Raw genomic sequence first — 27,194 nt, forward strand, 5'->3', positions numbered from 1 at the left:
TGGTCCCCATTCCCAGTCACCCCTGCCTGTTCCCGATTCCCAGTCACCCCTGCCTGTTCCCGATTCCCAGTCACCCCTGCCTGGTCCCCATACCCAGTCATCCCTGCATGGTCCCCATTCCCAGTCACCCCTGCCTGGTCCCCATTCCCAGTCACCCCTGCCTGGTCCACATACCATCATACTACTGCAGAACCTTCAGGACCTTATATTGGGATGAATGGTCGCCTTCCAGTCAGACAGTGAGCCAGACTTTCTGACATGCCAAGGCTGGGAATATACCGCATCATTAAGATAACATAATAGCACAAAAAAATAAATATATAATGTACTATCATTCAAACCCTGTTTAACTGGTGGGTCATCGAGGGGCCAGAAGTGAAGCCTCTTGGAACAAGATGAATAAAAGTGAGACTAGTTCCTCTGCACTCGACTGCTTTGATTAAGTTGTGATAAACCTTTCCCGAGGTTTGTTTAGATACATATCTGAGACACATGGAAATTCTGAGGGCCAAGAGGGACTTGCAGGAATGTTAGGACTGAAAAGATAAAGGTCATGTTCTTGAGACCAGTTGGCTTTATGACACGGTGCTTTATCATGCTGGACGTAGGCATTAGAAGATTGTGGTTATGAAGGGATTAGCATGATCAGCAAGTAATAATCGGTTGGTGTTAACAGGCCCAAAGTGTGGCAGGAAAACATTTCATCCTACAACCTCCACCAGCCTGGACTGTTGCATCCAGACAAGTTACCCAGTGGATCTACAGTAAATCCAGATTCACAGACAACGCATGGTTTTTCCAGTCTTCAGCTGCCAGTCTCGCACCAACAGTGATGATTGATGGAATGTTATCTGACTTTAATAAATCCTGATTATTTTCTCTGTCAGTACAACATAAACTCCAGGTTGTAAGATGTACTATGTTAAAGTTTATAATAGTTTTGGTGTTCCACTGATTTAGGCTCTCAGCTAATAATAGTAGTTGTGACTTAAATCCATAGTTTGTATAAAAACAGCAGGTGATGTTTGATGTGTCTTCTGCTTTTTTCAGGAAAAAGGGAAAATCTGAGGCAAGACCAAACGGCAGCGAAGCAGATGATAAAAAATAAAATTTTGGTAAATAATCGCTGTAAAATTTAAAAGGTTGATTTCTTTAGCGCTTTAGAAACAAATGGCTGCTTTTAACAAATCTGCTTCATTTGTCTGTTATTTATTTTTCATTTTTTATTTGTAGCTTTATTATTACTTCATATTAGCGTTTTTTCCCTTAAATGTAGTTCCTCTTTTTTCCATTTGGATAACCATAACTGGCATCACTTCTTTTTTTTTTTTGCTCTTTTCTTATGCTTTTGTCCACAAAGCTGCCAACTCATGATGTACAAACCAAAGTGCTTAAAAGCTTTTTTTTATTTTGTGCTTTCATTGCATTTCATTTACCATTAAATGACCATTGTGGAACAGATCATACAGTGCATTGAAAAAGTATTGGCACCCATGTGGTCTGACTTTGATTCAATGATACATTTTGTAATGGAAAGACATTACCTCTGATGTTCATTTTTCCTTATGACTTTGAACTTTCTTGTAAGACAAGAGATAGTTTCAGAAGTTATGTATTTTGGCTTTTTTGTTTAGTTTAGTTGGAGCAAACATCATCAGATAGGAACAAACAGATAGGAACAAATCAGATAGGAACAAACAGATAGGAACAAACATACAAAGTGCACAGATGCAGACTTCCCTTACCGAAGGCGGTACTAAAATTCAAAGTAAGCTGTTTTGAAGTACTTCTGAGGTAAACCTCAACAGTGTAGTAGCTGAAATCGCAGACTCCACAATCTTTTTGGTGTTCATCCATCGGGGGAAATGAATCTTCTCCAAAGAAGCTTCACAAGTAAAGAAGCTTCAATGAGTTCATGGATTAATTTAAGAGACTCTGCTGCAGGATGAAGCTGGTGATCAAGATGATCTGATGAAAGGGTAAATTATGAGGAATTGTACTTAATATTACTTGGATATAAAGTTGTAGGATTGAGTTAAACAACGTAAATGTGTTCAAATTCATTGTGTCCAAACACTTATGCTAGAAATGAATCATTATTACATGGAATTATTAGATTTGTTTGTGTTTCTGTTGTTTAAACATGGGATCACTTCACTTTTAAGATGTTTCAAGATGCTCAGTGAAGTTCAGCTGCTGCGAATAAACTCGACTCACCTTTGTTTCTTCTCATAAGTAGACAAGACGATGGATTACTTTTTCATTTTGGAAACTTAACGGAGCGATCGTGTTGTACAGTGTAGATGAATCTTAAAATAAATCATTCAATGTGCCAATCCCTAAAATCTTAATGTTTTATCAGCAGAACTGTCAGGACATCATTTGGTTTGCTTGTTTATGGACCAAATCACAAATCATTTCAAGGGAATCATTTTGTAGGAATCGGTTTTATGGGAATCATATTGTAGGAATCATTTCTTTGTAGGAAGCATTTTGTAAGAATCATTTCATGTGAGTCATTTTCTAGGAATCATTTAATGGGAGTCATTTTGTAGGAATCATTTAATGGGAATCATTTAATGGAAAGCATTTTGTAGGAATCCTTTCATGGGAATCATTTATACATGAAATAGTTACTGTTTCTAGATTCACACACACTTCTCTATTTAATATACAGTACTCTATACTCTTGGTGGCGCTAAAACGTGTGTGTGTGTGTTGATATGTGTTTGTTTTTGGGAGCATTGATCGGTACGATTAAAGATGGTAAGTACTGACACAATTCTTACGTTTTTATCCATAAATATATGCAAACATCTAAGTATGTAGCTTTAACAACTGAACTGTCAAGACCTCAATTATTTGTTCAATTAGTTGTCGAAAGTTGCTGACGTTTTTATGGCGAGTTTTAAACAGATTTGATATAAAAGGTGTTATTTGTTAATCGTTGTGAAATATAAATACTTTGTGAACTATTTAACATTTCTGATCAGCATACAAGGGGAACATTCACCGTTTAAAATGTGAACAACACGCACTGTTTTGTCCTTGTGATGGCCGTCCACAGGCCTAATGTTCGACAACGCTGAGTTTTTAAAAAAAAAAAAAAAAAAAAGAAACACAAGGATTTTATTTAATTTTATTTAAGTTCAAAATGCACAGCAAGGAAGTGTGTAGGGTTTTGTCTGTCGCTTTGTGGCTTGTTTTTCTGCATATCCGAGTAGCATGTTGGACATGCTAACCGGCTAATACATGACTTTAGCGATATCCTCATACGGAAATCAAGCATGTTGTCGTTTGAAGGAAAAATGAAGCCAATTTGGAATTTGATTGAATTAGTGTAAAAAAAAAAAAAAAAAAGTCATACAAATATCACATGTAACAATGTATGTGTTTTAGATAAATACGTTGGGAATGTTTTACACTGAGCTTCTTTAACCAACATTTTATGCATTAGCAGACAAACAGGAAGTTTGCCGTAATGTTCTATCAGCAACACTGACAAAAACACTAACACTTAATGACTGAATCCAGTGAATAAAATGAATGCAACATATTTGCACTATTTGTAATATGTAATATTTGCACCCTGAGTCCAGAAGTGATCGGCTGTAAAGGAAATAAGACTGTAATGATGTAATCATGAACCTCTGGACTTTAAAGTTTTTTTCATGACTAAATGAATAATTAAAGAATGCAGGTTTAACCGAACAAATGTCAACTTGTGTGACTTCAGTAGAGAAATGATTTAATTGGCGTTATTGATTTAATGTTGATTGATAAGTTAACTTAATATTGCTACCTGTTTTTTCTACAACTCCTGCTGCTACAGTACTGCTACTCCTATTACTGCTACTGTTACTACTGCTACTGTTACTGTTATTGCTTCTGTTGCTGCTGCTGTTACTGCTGCTACACCAGCTTGCTAATTTTATTACTTCTACTACTTCTGCTACTAGTTCTACTATAACTGCTAATGATGATGATGATGATGATGATGATACAGGGAGAGCATCTGTCTAAGGAGCATCTGTCTCACTTTTATTGTCACATCACCACAGCACGTGTGCCTTGGTGAGTGAAATTCTTAGGAGCGAACTCCGGAAATTCTTAGGAGCGAACTACTGATACTGTTACTACTGATACTGTTACTATGGCTATTACTTCTTTTACTTATGCTACTCCTACTAATGATACTAATGCTACTCCTATTACTGCTACTGTTACTGTTATTGCTTCTGTTGCTGCTACTGTTACTGCTGCTACACCAGCTTGCTAATTCTATTACTTCTACTACTTCTGCTGCTAGTTCTACTATTACTGCTAATGATGATGATGATGATGATGATACAGGGAGAGCATCTGTCTGAGGAGAAACCGAGCGACCCCTCTGAAGAGGCCGTGCCCCTGCTCTCTGCTTCAGGTGAACCCGAGCAGGTAAACATGCTGCTTTTCTCAATAATTCTGTAAGTTTTTAATATCCTTGGTAACTTCTTCAGCTCGTAGATTTTATTTATCAGTAGCACAAAATAATAAATGTGATGTGATCATAAATGCTGGTTCAATCTCATGTGGGATTGTTAAAGTAGATATTTTTTTCTGCTTTTTTGTAGCTTTCTGAGATGTGTGTCGACGACCCGGAGCCTTCAAACGCAGTGGTCGTTTATGGAGAGGAGGAATTCCCAATGATTAATCAACCACCTGTGAGTTTCCTTCTGTAATGGCTGCTTTCTGCAAACTAAACAAGGCAGCTAATTGATTGTAGCTCCAGTAACGCAACTCTTATTGTGTTCTTGTCTGGATTTATTTCCTGTACCTTTCCACTGCAACAAATCACTAAAGAGTAATCAGACAACAGCAGTATTAATGTGTAATATTTTTCAGATCCAAGTTTCCTCCATTTTTGTATTTACTGTAATCATGTTGTTTTGAATAAATCTGTAATACTGACTTGTTTCCTTCTTGATGTTTTTTTTTTTTTCAGAATGAAGAAGACCCTAAGGATGACGGTGGCAAATATATTCTACTCTGAATGAAGCAAGATACTTATTTAGAAACTTGCTTTTATTGATTAAATCCTTCCTGTAAAATGAACTGGTGTTCAATGTTATTTGTCAAACAGTTCAGTATTCCATGTCAGCATATTTCTCTGCTGTTGCTGGTAAAAGAAAAAGAATTCAGATTCAGCGTGAGGTGCTGAGAACAATTCCACAATTTGTTCGGTAAATTTTGTTAAATAAAATTAGACTGTGGACAAAGACTGTGGACAAATGGGACAAACATGGTCTTGTGAACAGATCCTGTAGACTGAGTGCCGTGGAAATGTGTAAGGTTTGTCAGGTCAGTCCTGAGAACACTGTGTGTGAGGAGGGAAAATACCCTTAGAGTCCGTCTCAGTGCATCTACTGCAATGGTTTTGGGAGGCAGGAGGAACCCGGAGAACCTGCTGCAAACTCGTATGGACACTGGGAGTAAATAAACAGCAGTCTGAGCATACAGTAGGATCGAATCAGGCCCGTTGGAGCTATGAGGTTGTCAGGCGATGCTGCTTTGCTCCACCCTATCCTCACAATCAGCCAATCACGTTGCAGTAGCACAATACATACAGTCCTGCAGATACAGCTCAAAGGCCTCAGTTCATGTTCACATCAAACATCAGAACCTTGTAAAGAGAGCGAGGTCAGAGCAGCACAGCCATCTGGTTTGTGCTGACTTTGAGGAAACTCAGTTAACTACTCTTTTCAAACGTGGTGAGCAAAACAGCATCTCAGAAACATCTCCAAACATACACAATATGCAGCAAAATAAACACTGAACACAAGAATCTGGCTTCCCTTAATGTTTGTTCTTTGTGTAGTTTATATAGGATGTTTTTTTTTTACCACCATCACCATTGGCTTGCTGATTAGAGACAAAATTAAAAATTTACATCAGGATTTCTGTAAAGCTGCTTAGTGTCCTTATATAACCATTGCTAGAAGTGATACAGAAATAAAATCTAATTTAATTGAACAGAACCTTGAGGCTACAACATGGCAAGTGCACATCCAGTTCTGACTCCACAGTGATCAGAGGCTTAACCAAAACAGACAGCTAAAGATAAGAAAAAGACCAGATGCGAGTGTTTTCCCCACTGCAGCATCGAATTCTAGTTGCGCCGAGAAGGAAGTTTGATTCGTTTGATCACCAGAGAGAAAACAGGTCTTGGAAGATTTCATGGGCTAGCAGCAGCTGATCAGTGAGCTAGTGAGCTAGCTAGGTAGCTAAACATCATGTTAGTTTTTAGTGTGTTAGCTTTAGTGTGTTACTAAGTGGTTGCTATGCTATTGCAGGTGGTTGCTATACTATTGCAGATAGTTGCTATGCTATTACTATGTGGTTGCTATGCTATTTCAGCTGGTTGCTATAATTTTACTAAGTGGTTGCTATGCTATTACAGGTACAGTAGTTGCAATGATGTTACTAAGTGGTTGCTATGCAAATGCATGTGGTTGTATAATGATACTAAGTGGTTGCTATGCTCTTGCAGGTGGTTGCTTTGATGTTACTAAGTGGTTGCTATGTTAGTGTAGGTGGTTGCTATGCTATTGCAGGTAGTTGCCATGGTTCTACAAAGTGGTCTCTACAAATGTTACAAAGTGGTTTCTATTCTATTGCAGGTGGTTGCTATGGTGCTACTAAGCGGTCTATAAAATGTTACAAAGTGGTTTCTGTGCTATTGCAGGTGGTTGCTATGCAATTTCAGGTGGTTGCTATGGTGTTATTGTGTGGTTGCTATGTTATTGTAGGTGGTTGTTTTCCTGTTGCAGGTGGTTGCTATGCTATTGCGGGTAGTTGCTATGCAATTGCAGGTGGTTACTATGCAATTTTCTTCAGTTGGAATATCAACCTTGCTGCAGGTTTTATCCCAAGGCAGATTCTCATTAATAGTTCTGAGCTAAACTATGAACTCTGATCAGCAACTTGCCGCTATATAAAAAAAAAGGGTTGCAGATGAGATTCTGTGAATTATTAGCTGCTGTCCTGTTGAGGTGTGCTGAGGGATGTGTAGGTTTTTGCATACAAACTACCAGAGTACATTTGCATGGAAGTGTATGTTCCCTTTCTAACAAACAGGAAGACCAGCGTCTGTGTTTTTATTTTTTAATTTCCTTTAAGCATTTTAATATCTAATTTTAACTGTGTAGGCCTGTGTGCTTTGTGGTCGCTCTTATTTCATATCAATAGCAGAAATTAAACTACAAGGATAAAGTTTGTGAAGGAACTTTAACATTGGCTTGATAGAGACCACTGAAGAATATAGGACATGGTTACTAGGGCATTGCTAAAGGGTCATGATGATATTCTATGTGATTACTAGGTGTTGCTAGGTGGTGGTGATGATATTCCAGGTGGTTAGTGGGGTGTTGCTTGGTGGTTGCTATAATATTTTAGGTGGTAGCAACACCTAGCATCCAGCTGCAATAACATAGCAACCCTAATCCTAACCTTAACCTGGAATATCTTAGCAACTACCTAGCAACACTTAGTAATAACATAGAATATCATTATACCACATAGAATATTATAGCAACCACCTAGTAACACCCCATTAGCCACCTATAATAGCTCTCAACCACCTAGCAACACCAAATAACCATCTAAAATTATAATAGCAACTGCCTAGCAACACCCCACTAACCACCTAGAATATAATAGCAACCACCTAGCAACACCCCACTAACCAGCTAAAATAGCATCATAACCACCTAGCAACACCCCACTAACCACCTAGAATATAATAGCAACTACCCAGCAACACCCCACTAACCAGCTAAAATAGCATCATAACCAGCTAGCAACACCCAATAACCACCTAAGATTATAATAGCAATCGCCTAGCAACACCCCACTACCCACCTAATATTATAATAGCAACCACCCAGCAACACTCCACTACCCACCTAGAATATTATAGTAACCACCCAGCAACACTCCACTACACCTAGAACATAATAGCAACCACCCAGCAACACACCACTAACCACCTCCAATATTGCTTAATGGTAACCAACATCAAAATTCCTACACAAACTTTAGCCTTCTTATTTGTTTATGCTAATGATATGAAAAGGCAAATTCAAATACCTGCGTTGTGACCTACACATCTGACTACACAACACGTCTCACACTACAGAACAGCAGCTCACAATTCTTATCATCTCTCCAACAAAAGTTTTGTTTCTATACATCAGTCCAGAATTATAATTAAACAGATGACCTTTAAATCAGTTTTTATCCAGCGCTTTACTTTGAAAAATAACTTTTAGGTGAGATCTTCAGTTTCTTGGAGGAAGCTTAAGGAAGGAAGATGCTTCAGTTGTTCATTGGACTGCAAATGTTTAAAATGATCGAATTTAAAAGAACTCACTGTAGCAAGAAGAAGCTGACAGCCAGGATGGATTTCACAAGCTGGTATGTACTGAACTGTGTTAATATTGTTTATATATGTAACACGCTAGATTTGAGTTAAACCTACAGTGTTACATACATAAACAACAAGTTTGTTCAAAATCTTATTATCTATATTATCATAATGTCTTCATTGCAATGAAATATTCATTTGAATCTGATGTAGTACGTACAGTGTCACTTTAATGTCCAGGCTTTTAATGTACTTCCGCTACGTAATACACCGGGTCACGTGATAGTACTTTTTTTTACAACTCACATAAAACAATGGTAAGTTGCTGAATCGTTATATTTTTTAGCTTTAAATTTTTAGCTTCTCAATTTGTGTATATACTGTAAGTGTATGTATATAGTCTTAACACTTTAAAATAAATTATTTACCTAGCATTCATAGGTAATCTTCGGCTGCCATTGTTTATTTCTTTAGCGATCATCAGACAGGCGTCGATGCACATGTAGGCCTCAAAACCTGAATCTCTGTCTAAATAAACTAACAAATGATGATTTTTGTTATAATTAAGTTCAAAATACACAGTAAACGTTAATGCTTTGTTTTATTTAGCACTTCTTAGGCAGTTAATGCTACACCGATAAATATATCTACGTCCATGCTAGCATGATAACCTCTGTACGGTGCTAATTGTGACGTTAGGAGCTAATTCGAACTGTCGGTAGTGTAAAAGCTATAAAACAGATAGAATAAAACTACACAGATGAATCAGTTTCATTCATATTTTGTCATTTTTAACTGTTTGTTATATCTTTTTATATATATTTTTAATGTGACATTATACACTATAGTATTTTGTAGTATTACTTCTGTAATGTTCTGTAGAAGTAAAACATTACAAGTGCTAATGTCTTGGTTAATCATTAAGTGTGTAACATTTTGAACAAATCTAAACGAAGTAAGTTGAGATGTGTATTAACTAATATTAACTGATAAAGGCAATAATGTTAGTTCAGGAATTCTAACCTAATATTGTATATTTGTATGATGATTCAGGGAGGGAAGATTTCAAAACGAATCAGTGATGTTGAAGAGACGGTACCACTGTGCTCTGCTTCACCTGAACACGAGTCGGTAATCATCCTGCTTTTCCCACTAATTCCATTAGTTTCTACTGTCCGCGGAAATTTATTCAGCTAGTAGATTGTATTCATCAGTAACACTATAAATAAGGTGACTTTACAGCACACAAATACTGGTTTAATCCCATGTGTAGTTTGTAACGTAGCTCTTTTTTTCTGCATGCTTTGTAGTTATCTCAGCAGTGTGTGGATGACCCAGTGCCATTAAACGCTGTGGTCGTATATGAAGATGAGGAATTCCACATTACCAACCAACCACCCATGACTGTAAGCAAATAATCCAAATAATCAAGTCATAAATGTGGACTTTAGTCATTCAGTAATGAATAAACATGATTCTGTGCTTATGTATTTACTTAGCAACATTTTAGACATGTTAATTAAAGATGTGCATCAAGTTGGATATCTGAAACTTAAGCTAATGTGAAAATAGATGTTTACTACAACTACTACAAATACTACTCATAATCATATGGCAGGGGTTCATACCTGAGGGAGAGACACACTCGGAAGACTACGATCCCTTGATGACTTCTTCAGCTGAACAGGAGGAGGTATGTATTTAATTACTTATTTACTCACATTCTTATTTATGTATGTATTCATTCATTCATTCATTCATTCATTCATTCATTCATTCATTCATTCATTAACTTATTTATTTACTTACTTAAATAATAAATTACTTATGTACTTATTTAATTAGTTAAACACTTAATTACATAAATACTTTATTTATTTATCTATTTATTTATTTATTTATTTATTTATTTATTTATTTATGTGTTTGTTTGTTTACTTACTAATTTATTTACTTTATTTACTTATTTATTTACTTACTTAATAAAGTATTTAATTACTTATTTCAAAAATAAATTTTATTATCTGATGTCTAAAGTCTCAGACAGCTTTTTCATTTCTTTTATTTATCCATGTCTTTTTCTCCAGGAGATGGATGAAGTATCAAGTTGCTTGAAGCTACATTTTTGTTTTGGTTAAATTAGATAGATAATTAAATATAAATATTAGAATATTTGATATGTAATTAATTAAGTCTGAATAAATATTGTTTAAAAAACCTGCTGTTTACTGTGTTATTTGTGAAGTGATGCCCCACTAACCACCTAGAATATAATAGCAACTGTGATGCCCCACTACACCACCAAGACAACACATTTTACCCTCTAAGGTCTTAGTTTATTATTTACGTTAATGGTTAAGTTTAAGTCTATTATTCAGGAATTACAATAAAATAATCAGAGGTCTTGAAAAATCATAAAAACCTCAGACTCCATGGTGAGAAAGTAAACTGTCTAAAGAACTAATTTGAATGATGGCTTTATTTTTTACTTTCTGTTAACATTTACAGATGATTTACAAATCAAATCTCTGGAATTTAATTACAGAGATGAAAATGTGATTAAAATGATTTATTATTGCATTATTATAGTTTTATTAATATGTTATTATTATTAAAATGGCCTGGCCACATAAATTGAAGCCTGTTACAGCTAATTTACTTTAGTAAATCTTATTCATATTTAAGACTGGACCCTATTGTCAACTGTGGTGAGAAAAAACTCCCGCAGAAGAAACCTTGAGAGGAACCAGACTCAAAAGTGAACCTCATCCTCATTTGGGTGACACTGGAGGGTGTGACTATAAACTGTTATAAACACCTCAGTGTCATTATGAATAATGTCCTTTCTACAATCAGATACAGTCTGATAATTGTGTATTGATGAGGAGGTTGTTGTCCTCAGAGACCACATGGAGTTGGTATCTTCTCTTAGAATGTCTGAAATCTTCATGAAGTGGAACAGAACTGGAGCTGGTTCATCTCTTGGTGCCTCAGGATCCTCACAGGGTTGGTCTTTTCTCACTGAAGGTCTGAAAACTTTACGAGGTGGAACACAACTGGAGCTGGTACAATCTCTGAATGCCTTTGTGTAGGTAGAAAAAGAGAAGCAAGTAGAGAGGAATTAGCGTAGCTGCTGTAACCCCATCATCCCTTCAGTGTTGAAAAACTTATTTTTTTTATTTTTATTTTTTTAAATAAAGAATCATTTGATGATTGTGGTGCTGAGGTGAAGCACCCTGTGATAGTGATGGCAAAGTGAAGCTTTCTTGAAGCAGTGAAGCTTTCAACCCAATTGTATCGGAAGAAGGTTCATGACTCGAAGCTTTTCAAATCAGAGCTCGATGAGGACCTCTGCTGGTGAAAGCGCTATCACAGAATGTTTCACAACCAAACAGCGTATTCATTTTAGAAGCAAAAATGAATGGATTGACAAATTAAGGATAGATTAATAAATAAATAAATCAATATACATGTATACATATACATCAAAATACATGACCAAAGCATGTTCCATTCCATATGCATGGTAACTCCAAACGAAAATGTAATAAAGATAACTTTTTGTATGGTGAATGTGGACATTTTGACTGTTTTTAGAAAACAATCAAACTCATAAATGGTGAAGGTACATTAGTGCAGACACTTTTACACGATTATAAATCTGCCTTACAGACTACTGTACTGTAGGCTAGATGGATGCTTTGTGCTTAATTATGTTTTATTAACAATCAGCAGTCAGTAATCAGGCGTCCACCTGTTCAGCATGACTATATAGATATACAGACTTATTTGTAAGTGTGAACTTGTGAAATGGATATTGTAAGTGTTCTTGAATGAGTGACATGGATGATGTATTATTAGTATAGGCCAGCTGCTGGGAGCAAATCAAACACTGGACCTAAAAACAGATTAAGGATAGACCTTGTCTCAAAAGTACAAAGTGTGAACAATTAAAAAAAAGATCACGGTATTAAGCGGTGCACAAAATGCTTTTCTTGCATTCCTATATTTTTCAACCTATTACTACTATCCAATAAATATATATATGAGAAAATATACGACATGAAATGTTACATTGAATCGTATAATTGCCCAATGATGAGTGAGATTTAAGTTATAAATATAGGCTTCACTACAAAACCTTATTGGGCGAAATCAAATGAAAGTGTTCCCACATTTCAGATCTTTTTGTAACAGGCTCCATTGACAACTCGCAACAATAAGCTCTCCTAGACTTGTTATACAGTAATAGATTCCATGTACTACTCCAATACAACACACGAGGGCGCGCTGCGTGTCGCGCACGATTTTAAACCTTTGAATCAGATAATGAAGCGTGGGTGTGTGTAACGAAGTGATGTGTAACATCACTACTCTGTGATTCCTACATTGACTCAACAACTTGTTCTTTTGCAGTTACACAGTGACACAAATCCACTCATAGCCGTACAGTCTGTACTTTAGATATGTTTACAGCAGTGTCAGCTTTAGATCAGTTCATACACCCTGAGGGTCTAGTGGTTAGTCAGTCTCTCAATCGGAAGGTTGTGAGTTTGAATCCCAGGTCCACCAAGCCACCACTGCTGGGCCCCTGAGCAAGGCCCTTAACCCCCAATTGCTCAGTTGTATTAAATGGTTACACCCTCACACCCTCACAGTACTTGATTAAGTCACTATCACTAACCCTTACCAGAATCTCGAAACTTCACCATCATCATTATTACTATGCTCACTTGCACACTTGCTCTTTTTTTTGCATTGCTGCTCACCATTGCCTTTCCATTGTATATATCCACCTGATTTCTGTTTATAGTAACAGCAATATATTATATTATGTTCATAGTACATATCCTCCTGTATATTTCTGTTTATAGTAATAGCCATATATTTGGTTTATAGCACATACCCTTCTGTAAATTTCGGTTTATAGTAATAGCCATCTGTATATTATGTTCATAGTACATATATATTCATCTGTATATTATGTTCATAGTACATATATATTCATCTGTATATTATGTTCATAGTACATATATATTCATCTGTATATTATATTCATAGTACATATATATTCATCTGTATATTATATTCATAGCACATACACATCTGTAAATTACTGTTTATAGTAATAGCCATATATTTTGTTACATCCTTTTGTAAATTTCAGTTTATAATTATAGCCATCTGTATATTATGTTCATAGTACACACACATCTGTAAATTACTTCTATATTACCATTTTATTTAACTTATTTAAATCTTGTAAACACTGTACTTATTGTACGGCTGTTTATCATTATAAAACATCACACTTACTTGTTCTGGCTAAACACTGCTTTTGCTCTTTCGTAAATGTCTTTGTGTTGCTCGGAGTTTCCCAGAAATTTATCACAATCCTCACAACAACATCTTTTTATTATGATGTTATATACAGTGTAATAAGATATGAGTGCAGTGCAAGTATTTAGACACAAGGGGACTCATTATCATAAAAGGATGAAGGTTAAATAACTGAAAACAGACTGAGAGGGAAATTCCACTGCTTAATGATCCTAGTATTGAATTTTGTCCAAATTGTATAACAGATTGTGAGACAATGAGGTAGATGTTCTCCATGTCAAATTATTAGATTAGATTAGATTAAATGTTATTGTCATTGCACATGGGTACAAGGCAACTAAATGCAGTTAGCAATTAACCTATGTACATATAATCTATATATAAATATACAGAGAATATACATAAGATATTGTTGGAATATTATGACAAATCCCTTAATACACACTTGCTGTGGGTTAAAACAAACCTGTGAACCAATAATCATCTGAACGAGAGAAATCTTCATGAGAATTGAAGAGCTGACTGATTAAACACTGATGGGGAGTTTTTTCCTCTTCTGCTGTCTGAGTGTGTGTTTGCTCACTGTCTAGATGACTAATATTGTGTTTGCATATTGTTTTAGGAGTTGATGTGTGATTACAGACGTCCGTACCCACACACTTGGTTTCCATGTGGTTTCTAAACCCTTGCTTTCGATTTGTTCTATGCACAGAATCCTTCCTCCTAACAGAGACGAATGACAAATATATGAATGATTATAAATATTTTAGTTGGAGTTATTAATGTAGTTTCAGTCCTTTCTCATTAACAGAATTAGACGGAACACATTTACATGTTAGTGTGGAGGAAATTCTATTCTATTAATCAGAGATAATAGTTCAAGTGAACTTTTCCTAAGTTGCAGAGAAGAGCGCAGCAGACTTACAGAGAGTCTTGTGGAACTTCACCTTATTTATGTGAATGTGAATTACAAATGTGAAGTCAGTCTGTCCTGACCTAAGTCTGAACAGAGTGAGTTGAGTTGGATGTGAGGTAATGGTCTATTCACAGGTGCTGGTCATATAATTAGAATATCATCAAAAAGTTGATTTATTTCAGTAATTCCATTCAAAAAGTGAAACTTGTACATTATATTCATTCATTAAACACAGACTGATATATTTCAAATGTTTATTTCTTTTCATTTTGATGATTATAACTGACAACTAAGGGAAATCCCAAATTCAGTATATCAGGAAATTAGAATATTAGAAGACAATACAAAGAAAGGATTTTTAGAAATCTGGGCCAACTGAAAAGTATGAACATGAAAAGTATGAGCATGTCCAGCACTCAATACTTAGTTAGGGCTCCTTTTGCCTGGATTACTGCAGCAATGCGGTATAAAGTTGGAATATCAACTTTTTGATGATATTCTAATTATATGACCAGCACCTGTATACAGTACATGGAGGTAGACAAAAGGTTCGTGAATATGTGTGTGTATGTCTTCCACTGTTTGTGACTTCCTTTTATCTTGTCTTTGCTCAAGCTGTGCAACAGTCAATGTGTTAGTCTCCGTTATTTCCCCACATCTGCAGCCTGCAATGTTCTTGTTTCTTTAGCTTAGTGTGCAACTGGAAACAGTTTAGTGCCCCTTTGTTACTTTTTTACTGTTTTTGCTGTTGCAGAATGTTCAATGTTCATTTTGTTATTCACATCATTTTTCTATTACATTAGTTAAAACGTGGTAGTGAAAATAAAACGATGATGGTGAAGATCTTAATGAAGAACAAGAAGTTTATTCCAGTATAGCAGTGACAAAATACATGAAGTACTTTAGGTTCATCTGAGTCAGTAAGAGTCAAATCCTGCTCAAGCATTATATACAGTTTTCCTTATATAAAGATTCATTATATACAGTAATTTAAATGAGGTTTCACTTTGAATGTGTGAGTGTAAGAACTGAATGTCTCCCAAATGGCTGGGCTACACCTTGTTGTCTAGCTGATTGTCTTTAAATGTTAATCATGGTCACGTACACCTTGTCTTGGTATTGTTACAATTGTTATCAACCAAGTGGTCACTTTAAATGGTGACCACTTTTTAAAATCACCAAAAATCACCAATTTTTTGTTTCTTACAGTGTCTTTCTGTGTCTGTCTGTATCTTTCTGTGTGTGTGTCTTTGTTTGTCTGTGTCTGTCTGTGTGTGCATCTGTCTGTGTGGGTCTGTGTCTGTATGTGTCTGTCTGTGTGTGCGTCTGTCTGTGTGTGTCTGTGTGTCTGTGTGTGTCTCTGTCTGTGTGTGTCTGTCTGTGTGTCTGTGTCTGTGTGTGTCTGTCTGTTTCTGCGTCTGTCTGTGTGTGTCTGTCTGTGTGTCTGTCTGTTTCTGCGTCTGTCTGTCTGTGTCTGTCTGTGTGTCTGTGTCTGTGTGTGTCTGTCTGTTTCTGCGTCTGTCTGTCTGTGTCTGTCAGTCTGTGTGTCTGTGTCTGTGTGTGCATCTGTCTGTGTCTGTCTGTCTGTTTCTGCGTCTGTCTGTCTGTGTCTGTCTGTCTGTGTGTGTCTGTGTGTCTGTGTCTGTGTGTGTCTGTCTGTGTGTCTGCGTCTGTCTGTGTGTGCATCTGTCTGTGTGTGTCTCTGTGTCTGTCTCTGTGTGTCTGTCTGTCTCTGTGTGTGTCTGTCTGTCTCTGTGTGTGTTGTGAAAAATTTTATTTTTTATTATGTTTTATTATTATTATTATGCTTTTATTTTTTATTATGTTTTAGTACAATTTAGGTTTATTAATGCACATTAGTTATTTTTATCTAATGTGAATTAATAAACCTAAATTGTACTAAAACATAATAAAAAATAAAAGCTTTATAGCAAATAATCAATTAAGATTTAGTGCCTTTAGCTGTAGTAGAAAAGTTAAACAAAACAAGACACATGCACTCACACACTCATGCTCCAAAGTGCAGATACAGATGGAGCTCAAACCCACAAGAAAAAAGAAAACCTTCACACATAGGTTTGAAACCTTCATAGGTTTGAAATGTAGGTTTCCTGTGTATGAGTTTCCGATTCTGTAGAGCAGCACAAAAAAATCTCATGGTTTGATCTTCTCACTGTTGTTACTTTACTGTCAGTATAAAGAATTTAATCAAACAATTAAATAAAAAAATTCTATTCTAATGATTTCTATGAACAGAAATAGACACTTGAAATTCCACACTGCCTAAATTTTACATCACAAATGCTTAATGATGAATGACAAAAAAAAAACATTTCTGATGGACTGTTTATAGTTTATAACAATAAAAAAATGTAAAAAAAAAAAAATGTTGCTGTGAAGAAAGTAATGTTTCCTCTGAATTTTCCTCTAAAGTCAAATCAAATAAATCAAATCAAATCAGATTTTATTTGTCACATACACATACATACAGGGTACGATATGCAGTGAAATGCTTTATGCAACCGTCCGGTATAAGAATAAAAAATATTTAAAAAATGTATAAAAAAGCAAAAAATAAAATAAGAATAAAATAATAAGAAAGTATAAACTATATAAGAAACCTATATAAGAAAAAACTATATAAAAACTATATAAAAGTATGAAATATATGAAGAATATGAAGAAATAATGTATATACATAAATATACGTATACATAAATGTGTATGGTTTTTAAAGATTGTCCTTAAAGTGTCCAGGTGCAGTATATAAATAGTGTATAAAGTGGCACTGTGCTGCGCAAGTCCCGAGTTAAAGATTGTACATCTTCACTAGTGACTTTTAAAGTGACTTTTACACTTTTTGATATAAAAGGGATAAAAAATAAAATAAAATGGTTCATAGAGTAATATGAAAGTTGTGAACTATGTGTAATATAAAATATGTAGAACATAAATGATTCAAATTTACCACAGGGAAGAAGAAAAAGCTAAAGCATCACATGTGATTGCAATGTCCTGCCCTAAGCAACTCCTACTATACAACTGAACTACACCTCACCAGACTTTCTTCAATCACCTTACAGACTGAACCAGCTTTCAGCTTGCTTTTATTTATTTAAGATTCCCTCATTTAGTATTCCTAATTTCACATGGAGACTAAACTTCCAACAGAAATCTTCAGTTTTTTTGAAAAAGGCTAAAGCAGGAACAAGCTTTAGCAGTTGATCAGAGCTCAGGAACAAACTGGACTTAATTCAGGACAATCTGCGATGAGAAGAAACTGGAGACCAGGAGGATTTCTGTAATTTTGTGGTAAGTAATGACTGATGAGTTGAGTTCTGTTTTAGACCCCTTATATACACAATAATATGCACAAAGTGAAATAAAACCTCAGCCATTTCCTCTTTAGACTGGGCGTATGAATTTGTACAATTTAAGAAACTATTCATGAAATAAATTAAGGATTTATTACTTAAATTGAAATTCATAACGAATATAGATACGTCCATATAAACAGGGAATAAATTTATATAGCAATCAAGCCTGACCTTTTTTTATGTGCCACGTTATACAGGGCACTATGAAAGGAAAGGTGTCGAAGACTAGCAGGGAGGAAAAGACACGAGACAGAGATGGAGGTAGCAGAGATGAGGATGTTTAGGTTCTCTTTAAGAGTGACGAGGATGGACAGGATTAGGAACGAGGACATCAGATGGACAGCTCGGGTTGGCTGTTTTGAGGACAAGGTCAGAGAGACTAGATTGAGATGGTTTGGACATGTACAGAGGAGGGAGATGGTTATATTGGTAGAAGGATGTTAGAAATGGAGCTGCCAGTTAATAGGTCAAGATGAAGGACAAAGAGGAGATATATGGGTGTGTTAAATGCGGACATGAAGGTAACTGGTGCAAGAGTAGAGGATGCTGAGGATAGAGTTAGGTAGAAACAGGTGACCATTGGCGACCCCTAGCGGTTAAGAATAAAAGGTGCACTAGCTGGCTCTGTTTTTTTTTTTTTGCATCTGCAGGGCTGTCAAGTGTCCCGCACTGAGAGTGACAGTCACGCATTAGGGTCTTTTGTCACGCTCTCCCGCCTTTTTATCATATATTTAATATGCCGCAGCGCCCAAAATGTATCAGTCCGCACCGCTGTCACTATGGAACCGGGCAGGACTCAAGCGCGTCTCCCCTGGGGTTCTTAGTCAAACCTGACATTTATCAGCCAATCAAAAAAAGGGGATACACAATAGCCAATCAGAAAATAGCACTATTGTATCTGGGTAAGATTTAACGCAACAACCAATGAAAAAATAAACATTCATTAGCGAAGGTATTTTCGATGGTCGGTTTGAACAAAACCCCAACACGAAACAGCTTGTCTCTGGACGGGACATTGTCCTCAATCATGACCCTAATTATAATCATAATCTCTCTCTCTCTCTCTCTCTCTCTCACACACACACACACACACACAAATTAATAAACGAAAACTAAACAAATACTTTGCATTTGGTTAAATTGCGGTCAGTGATCCTTATGTTTTTTTTTTTTTTTGCGGGGGGCGTCACCCTTGCCTGTCTTCAAAACTTGAGAGCCCTGCATCTGTATTTAAGCCGTATACGACAATGGTGAGCTACATTTTTGCGTTAAACTCACTTCAACTAACAGAATGCAAATATCACGTACTTTAATTCCTAACGTTCGTAATCGAGCTTGTCTCGACTTCTCAGGACGTCGTTTATGTGTTTAGTTGTAGTCAAAAGCTGTTTATTCTTTACCGAGTCTTCCAGTTTCGCTTTTAAGATGTAAACAGATCTTACGCTGTAATTTGCACATACATGAGTGTTAGCCATCAATAGTTATGAAATATAACTGAAATATTTAATTAGATATTCAGAATGTTAAAGTTTTATATGTGGATTAGTTGAAGCATCGTCATGGGAAGTCCGCGTTTGTGGAGGCCTCAAAGTAACTCCGATAAACTTAAGTACAAAACATAAACTTAAACAAGTACTTAAACAAATAACAATATTATTAACTTACCATCGGTTAATTTACCATCTAAAAACTTGTGATGTTTTCAGCTACCAAGTAAAATATGCTCGACTGTTCTGCTAGCCGATAGCATCTGCTAGTTATGCTAACAAAGAAATTAGCAGACGTTGTTAAGCAAATCGAGATTATTTGAATCAATAAATATAAATTGTTTTCATTCCATTTTTTTATTTTTACATTTTTTTGATTGAACAACTTGATTAGCTGACAAAAACTAATAATATAAATAACACACAGTCGACTATCTACACATTAAATTGATCTCAAATGTGCTATAAGGTTGAGTTAGAAAGCCAATTTAAAGAAACTTACATAAGTACTAAATGTATTTAATCGAGTTAGTCTGTAGAAATTAGAAATATTTCGGATAAATTTTTGCCCATGAACATAATCAAATTAGCAAAGTTGAAAAACAGCTAGTTGAGAAAATGATCAGCGTTCATTACGTAGCTGTAATTCATTTTGACTCGTTTATGTGGACTTTAGCCATTTCGTACTGAATAAACATTAAAGAATGCAGGTGTGTTTAGCGAGCAAGTTCTAAAGATCAGCCAATCTCTCATCCGTCCTTATCCTCCTTGACCTTTCAGCAGCGTTTGATACGGTCAACCATAAGACTCTCTTAGCCACCCTCAGGAGTCTTGGGATATGCGGATCAGCTTGGGAATGGTTCGCTTCCTACCTGGAAGGACGCTCATATCAGGTAACATGGAGGGGAGTGACATCTGCTCCACGCAGACTCTCCACTGGCGTCCCACAAGGCTCAGTACTTGGTCCTCTTCTTTTCTCCCTGTATACTCACTCTCTTGGTGAAGTTATTTCCTCACATGGGTTCTCTTACCACTGCTATGCTGATGATACACAACTTATCTTCTCTTTCCCACCCGCAGATGCCACAGCTTCTGACCGGATCTCTGCATGTCTGGCAGAAATTTCATCATGGATGACTGCTCATCAGTTAAAGCTTAATCCTAGCAAAACTGAGCTGCTCTTCATCCCAGGTGATTCATCCCCAGGTCATGATCTTGCTATATCCTTACACAACGATCTGATCTCCCCGTCAGCCACAGCTCGCAACCTTGGGGTAACCATGGACAATCAACTGTCCTTTTCCTCTCATGTTGCTAATGTGACTCGCTCATGTCGGTTTCTTCTCTACAACATTAGAAGGATTCGACCATTTCTGTCCACACAGGCTGCTCAGGTACTTGTTCAGTCTCTTGTCATTTCTAGACTGGATTACTGCAATGCACTGCTGGCAGGTCTACATATGAACGCAATCCGTCCTCTGCAAATGATCCAAAATGCAGCTGCCCGGCTTGTTTTCAACCTGCCAAAGTTCTCTCATACCACCCCGCTGCTGCGATCCCTCCACTGGCTTCCGGTAGCTGCACGCATCAGATTCAAAACACTGATGCTGGCCTACAAAGCCAAAAATGGACCAGCTCCCTCTTACCTCAAAGCCCTCATCACTCCTCGCACTGCACCCCGCACCCTCCGATCTACCAGCACTGCTCGACTGGTTCCACCATCTCTCAGGGTAAGAGGCAAGTATACTACAAGACTCTTCTCTGTACTGGCACCAAGGTGGTGGAACGAACTTCCCCTAGAGGTCCGGACAGCTGAGTCACTGGCTATTTTCAAGCGGCGGTTGAAGACCTACTTATTCAGGAAACACTTCAACTAGCACTTCTTTCATTATCTTTTGCATTTTTATAAAAAAAAAAAAAAAAAAAAAAACACACCTTTGACACTTTCATTGTAACTTTGAACAAATGTTTTAAACTCATGGTATCTTAAGTATGTAACTTAGTGATCCAGCATTAATGTATTCAATGTTAGAGATTTAAGCACTTATGTACGTCGCTCTGGATAAGGGCGTCTGCCAAATGCTGTAAATGTAAATGTAAATGTAAAGAAACGGCAGTAAAGTGCATTGAGAAACAAGAAGTGACATTATTGATTAATTAAGTATTAATTTAGTTTAGTTTATTAACCAATGTGTGAGAACTACTACTAACGATGATGATGGATTTCAGGGCTGTGTGCTGAACAAGTTTCATCGTTTGTGCTCTCCTTCAGCTGAACAGGTAACTACGCTGCTTTTTTAATCTCTGTCTGTCTTTTGTTCTCTCTCTCCCTCACTCTCTCGTTCTCTCTCTTCCTGACTCTCTCTCTCTCTCTGCCTCTGCCTCAAGACTGAGAGAGACTGGGAAAGAAAGCGAGAGAAAGGGAGAGAGGGAGAGATGGAGAGAGAGAGAGAGAGAGAGACAGAGAGAGAGAGAGAGATGGAGATAAGGAGAGTGAGACAGAGAGAGGGTTGAAAGTCTTGCTCAGGGGCCTAGCAGTGGCAGCTTGGTGGACATGGGATTCAAGCTTGCTACAGTACCTTCTGATCGGTAGATCCATCAACAAGATCAGGGACTCACTGGTAGTTCATGTCCTTCTGGGATTCTCTTAATTTACTCACCTGCACCATTGAGAGCGCCCTGACGGGTAGCATCACTTCCTGTTTCGGGAACAGCACCATGCAGGACAGGCAAGTCCTCCAGAGGGTGGTGCGGTCAGCTGAACGTACCATCCACACCGAGCTCCCTGACCTGCAGGACATCTACAGCACACGGTGCAGGACCAGGGCCAGGAAGATTGTAAAGGATCTCAGCCATCACAACAATGGACTCTTTTCTTTGTTGCGTTCATTCGGAGTTTAAACCAGGAAACACCCAGGATCTAATACTGGACCTCTCCCTCCATCTTCACTGTTTCTCTGCACAACATTTTTGCACTATGACACTAACTCTGGACTTGCGCAGCACAGTGCCACTTTATACACACCATACTCATTTATGTATATACATATATTTTTCACATATATTTTCATATATTTTATATCTACCTCCTTTTGGTTTTATTTTTATCCTTCATTCCATTCCTTTTTATGCTTGAATACCGGACAGACGTAAAAAGCATCGCACTGCATGTCGTACTCTGTATGTATGTGTGTGTGACAAATAAAATTTGATTTGATTAGGATTTGATTCAGCAAGTGTTTTACTCTAATAGTAAATATAGACCAAAGAATGTTCATAAGGTGAGTTTTTTTTACCGTCACCTACAGATGCGGGATCCATCGAGTCCACCATATTTTCTTAGTGACATGCCTTTCCCACTCGTAATTACGACTTTGATGGAACACTTATGGTGGAAAGATCATTAAAACAGTCTAATTACTGCGTTAAGGGTTTTTTCCCCCCTACTGGTTTATAATGGATCTAGTCTTGTTAATTAAGCTCATTAAGCTGAGCTGTAAACCTCTTAATCTCATCAGATTACTTAATCAATCGGATCACAGAATAAAGAGAACGTTCATGCATACAAACGCTTTCATTCTCATGTTTGAATGTAGGAATTTTTCTCCATGTTTAATAGCTTCCTGTGCAGTGTGTGGACGACACGATGGGATTAAACGCCGTGATCGTCTACGGAGATCAGGAATTCCTGACGCTGCTGCAAGTAAGATGCCTTCTGTAATGACCGCTCTGTTTAAACCACATTCAGATGCTGTAAGAGACAAATGCTGTACAAAGAGAAACTGCATTCTGGGTATTGTACTGCCTTGATGCTTCTGAGATGAGGAAGAGTTAAATTCTAAGAAATGTACTGTACCATCAAATGCTATAGATGAATGAGAGTGTGTGTGCCCTGCAATGGGTTGGCACTCCATCCAGGGTGTATCCTGCCTCGATGCCCGATGACGCCTGAGATAGGCACAGGCTCCCCATGACCCGAGAAGTTTAAGCGGTAGAAAATGAATGAATGCATGAATGAATGCTACAGATGCTACATCCTTTGTTTCCACCATGTTTACTTACGGACACGTCTCCGACTTGGGAACTCGGTGCTTACAGACATTCCAGTTTAACCCTCATAATGACAGCGTTTTTTGTTGTTCGTTTACCTTTAACTTGTAAATACAAATGAAATGTTTCCTCTCTCTTTCTAGGAGAGACAGCAACCGAGATGGAGTGAGAGAGCGAATGAGGGCCTCTTGCAGGGGCCAAAGCCTTGGAATTTGAACACACAACCTTCCTATCCTTAGACCAAGGTCCTAACCACTAAGACACCAATCAGAGTCTGTGAACTATAGAATCTGAAGACAATGTTGTACTAATCATCACTTTGTTCTATTTTTCAGATGGAAGATAAGGATGAAGGCAACAATGGAGATCTTAAATGTGTTTTAGGGGCCCCAACTAAGTATTGAGTGCTGTACATGCTCATACTTTTCATATTCATACTTTTCAGTTGGCCCAGATTTCTAAAAATCCTTTTTTTGTATTGGTCTTAAGTAATCTAATTTTCTGAGATACTGAATGTGGGATTTTCCTTAGTTGTCAGTTATAATCATCAAAATTAAAAGAAATAAACATCTGAAATATATCAGTCTGTGTGTAATAATGAATATAACGTATTTTCCGCACTATAAAGCGCACCGAATTATAAGGCGCAGTCTCAGTTACGGGGTCTATTTCTGTACTTAACCCATACATACTGTAAGGCGCTCCGTATTATAAGGCACATGCTAAAACATACAGTCTACAAAAAAGGTAACGGAAGCAAAACAGTGAGTTTAATTGAACTTTATTCTACTATTTAACAATACACACACATTATTTCTTAAATCAATCTTCTCCCACAAATCCATCAAAGTCCTCATCTACTGTGTCTTCTTAACTTGGCGCAGTTCATTTTCTTGCGTCCTCCACTTCCGAACCATAGATTCATTCAGCTCGAGCTCACAGTTTTTACAGATTTTTGGAACTCAGTGCACACATAAGTCGCACCGGATTATCAGGCGCACGGCCGATTTTTGAGAAAATTTAAGGCTCTTAGGTGCGCCTTATAGTACGGAAAATACGGTAGGTTTCACTTTTTGAATGGAATTAGTGAAATAAATCAACTTTTTGATGATATTCTAAATTATATGACCAGCACCTGTAAATCTTTTAAAAATTACCTCAGATTTTGGGCCAAGACGTCTTATGACGTCATCACAACACATATTTAGCCATGTTGGAATCACGTGCATAAGACATGAGTTCAGCTCTCATAAAAAGTAATTACTGTACACGTGTCTTCACTGGTAGGAGTTATCCTGTGCCTCCAGTTTCACCAATACAAGAGTTAAATACACAAAAAAACAAGGATTTTCATCCACAACAAATCATCTGAGATACAATCATGCTCAGGAGATATCAAGGAGTTTTATTATTATTTTCAAGTAAGAGACACATGTGGAATACACATCTTTTAAATCATGACACAAACTGCATTTAAATAGAAAAGTATTTAAGTCTTCACCACTGGCCCTGTTGCTGCTGCCACCGTTACACCAGTAAGACTTCCAAAGATTCTTATACTAGTGCTACAAGAAAAGTGGGACACTGCAATCCATCAAGCTACAACTTCTAATTTGGTCCTTAGGGCTGTAAAATTACACTGAATCAATTCTATATATCTACTGATACCCATCGATTTAAACTGGGTAATAATAGCGCCCTCTTGTGGAGAATCTTCAGCTTGGTAAACATGAGGAACTATTACAAAAGTACATTGATGACACTTCAGGAATATTAAAGTCTAAAATAAATCACAGTATGTTTGAGTTTTGTTTACAATCCCTGGAGACTAGACATCTGACTAGTAGATGCTAAACCATTAGCTAGCTGATTGACTGACCGACTACCCAGTTACGTCTCTAAAGTGACACGTTACAGAATTAAAGCTCTGTAGTGAACCAGAAGTCACTTTGACGTTCAGAAGTTAAATCTTTGCCGCTATGACCTATACAGTAACGTGTGAAGCTTTTTGCTAGATAGCTAACAAAGTAGCTAAAAACAGAACATGCATTATTTGCACTGTATATATATATATGCTTAAAGCACTCTTGAGAAACCATGCATGGACTGTAGTTCCAAGTTCCTGCTCATGTTTTTTGCCTCTTAAATACCACAAAGCATCCCCAGAAGACAGTAAAGGCTTATGCTATTCCTGAGCTGTAGATTTTTAATCTTTTAGTCCTGAAAGTTAAGTTGCATGACTTAAAGGCAATATTTTTGTATTATTATTATTATTATTATTACTATTTATTTTAATGTATGCCTTAGTTTTAAAACAGTAATTTGAAAGTAATTTTTTTTTTTTTTTTTTTGCATCTCAGAAAAGGGTTCATTTAAAACCCAGAATGTTTGGCATTTAAATGTACTTAATTCTTCTCAGTCAACTTTGTCATTGTTCACAGTACAAGTACAGACAGAGAAACAATGGGAAATATCTAAATGTTTACTTTTGATAGAAAATATTGTTGTATGCATTACATACTATGCATTTAAAAAAATAAAAGTTCATTTCAGTCAAGACCACTTTGTCAAATGAGGATTTATTAGATTTACATTTACATTTATGGCATTTAGCAGAAACCCTTATCCAGAGTGACTTACAACTGAGCAATTGATGGTTAAGGGCCTTGCTCAGGGGCCCAGCAGTGGCAGCTTGGTCCTGGGGTACAAACCCATGACCTTCCAATCACTAGTCCAACACCTTTACCACTGAGATTCCACATCCCATAGATGATTTGCATACAGTTAGTGTTGGTGGTATGGTTCTGTTCTTGGCAAAGATCCACACGCCCGTCCGTGCGCATGCACGGACAGAGCGGGGAGAGCAGCAACTAGAAAATGAAATAGACTCCTGTATAACAGCAGAACCATTAATCATGCATAGTATGAAAAATAAATAAATAAATAAATAGAGAGAGAGAGAGAGAGAGAGAGAGAGAAGAAAAAACGAATACATGATGAAGAATTATAACATAAACTGGTACACGAACAATGGGTTCCGGCTAGGTGGAGTCGGGGTTGGAGGAGGGAGTTTAAATCGCGGCAGCAACGATGCGCTAGAAGGCGGCTCAATGAATGGGAATTTAAAGGGCCGGATTGGTGCGCGTCATGAACAGCTGATTATCAGCTGATGCACGCTTGACGACGTGGCTTGTCCTAACTAACGCGATGCTTGATTGTAGCTGCCGCTAGAGGCAACTCTCATTATATATGCATATTCAGTTCATAATATATGCACTTTACAGTTTTAAGTAAATAAATGGTTAAAATGTTCAAATAATAATTAGAATAAAACAGGAATATATTTTTTGTTTCTGTTAGTTTATTTATGTTCTTAGTTAAAACCATAGAAGGGTGAGAGGGAACATATAATTTTGTTTCACTGGGGAATTATTTAATTGTTGCTATCACTTCCGGGGGGCGCTAAATGCAGAAAAGACGCACGAGGTACGCGCTAATGTGCATTCAAGTTGCACTTGTAAGAAGTGTTAAGTTTATTGCTTTCTTTGGATTCTTTGGGTTAAAGAAGAAGAAACTATAACCTTCAAGTTTATTCCTCTTGAGTTAGAGAGGCCAATGAG

The 27,194-nt window shown here is 36.9% G+C and overlaps 1 long non-coding RNA gene across 5 annotated transcripts in view; it reads left to right on the forward strand.

Annotated features, from left to right (window-relative positions):
* LOC132860304 (uncharacterized) overlaps positions 1–26,131 on the forward strand; it is a 35,830-nt gene extending 9,699 nt beyond the window's left edge. Inside the window, exons 1-5 of one of the 5 annotated variants that reach the window (XR_009649801.1) lie at positions 17,727–17,972; positions 21,754–21,804; positions 23,144–23,227; positions 23,718–23,819; positions 23,910–26,131. This is a non-coding gene — a long non-coding RNA (uncharacterized LOC132860304). Of the gene's footprint in view, positions 1–17,726; positions 17,973–19,251; positions 19,288–21,753; positions 23,820–23,909 lie in introns of those variants that run through there. The other 4 variants (XR_009649802.1, XR_009649800.1, XR_009649799.1 and 1 more) reach the window with 4 other exon arrangements.
* The last annotated feature ends 1,063 nt before the right edge of the window (positions 26,132–27,194 follow it).

Source organism: Tachysurus vachellii, chromosome 17, assembly GCF_030014155.1.
Source record: "Tachysurus vachellii isolate PV-2020 chromosome 17, HZAU_Pvac_v1, whole genome shotgun sequence".
In the NCBI taxonomy this organism is placed as follows: Eukaryota; Metazoa; Chordata; class Actinopteri; order Siluriformes; family Bagridae; genus Tachysurus; species Tachysurus vachellii.